This window comes from Oryzias melastigma, linkage group LG22 (assembly GCF_002922805.2).
Source record: "Oryzias melastigma strain HK-1 linkage group LG22, ASM292280v2, whole genome shotgun sequence".
In the NCBI taxonomy this organism is placed as follows: domain Eukaryota; kingdom Metazoa; phylum Chordata; class Actinopteri; order Beloniformes; family Adrianichthyidae; genus Oryzias; species Oryzias melastigma.
In genome coordinates, this window is record NC_050533.1 from 1,745,788 (window position 1) to 1,746,620 (window position 833).

Genomic DNA, 833 nt, shown 5'->3' on the forward strand with positions numbered 1-833 from the left:
GGGGGGGTGACTGCCATTCATAGGCAGGACAGGAATAGAGTGTTGATGCAACATGAAGCATCTCTTACATGATAGCTCAGGAGAGTCCCCTTTGTATACCATGATTAAGAAACTGTGTGTGTGTAATCTGTTGGTTAATCTGAGATTTTTGTTACAAAAAAATCATTTTCATTTGCTTTGACTTACAGGTCTGTGGAAGAACTAAATCACAAAAGTATATCCATCCACTACAGATGATCATCTTTTGAGATATTTTAAAAGTAAAAAACACAAATTTATAGACGATGAAATGTCATGAAAATGGCCAAACTTTATTATTAATATTAATAACATATTAGTTTGATGTAAACAAATTAACAACCTTTGATTTCTATAAATGTAAAAGCCAAACATAGATAACTTTTTAAAAGGAAGTGAATGTCAGAGCTGCAGGATCAGCTGGACAACACACCCCCGGGGCTTTTATTTTGAAAATATTCTCGAAAAAAATACTCAACATTGATTTGACAGATCAAAATAAAAAGGTTTTAGTAAGTTATTTAATTTTTTGTCCTTAATTACATTTCATAAGTGGAGAAAAAAGGTTTCAAAGCACAACATTTACGCTCAAATTGTTTATTTCACTGATAAATTACTTTATTTCCTCGTTTTAATAAAGTTTGACAATTCAAAATCAATTTATTAAATCCACAAATCAAAGCAATTCATTTTTTAAGACAAAAAACTCGTATTTTAATGTAAAAATATGAATAGAAGTGTAATATTTGTTTAGTTCAAATTAGATTAAAACATTATAACAAAAAAGGGTTAATTAAATAAATGAATTAATGTAT

At 28.5% G+C, this 833-nt stretch overlaps 1 protein-coding gene across 1 annotated transcript in view; it reads right to left on the minus strand.

Annotated features, from left to right (window-relative positions):
• The window catches only part of arg2 (arginase 2), a 5,341-nt gene that overhangs the window by 3,157 nt on the left and 1,351 nt on the right, over positions 1-833 (minus strand). The window lies entirely within an intron of this gene.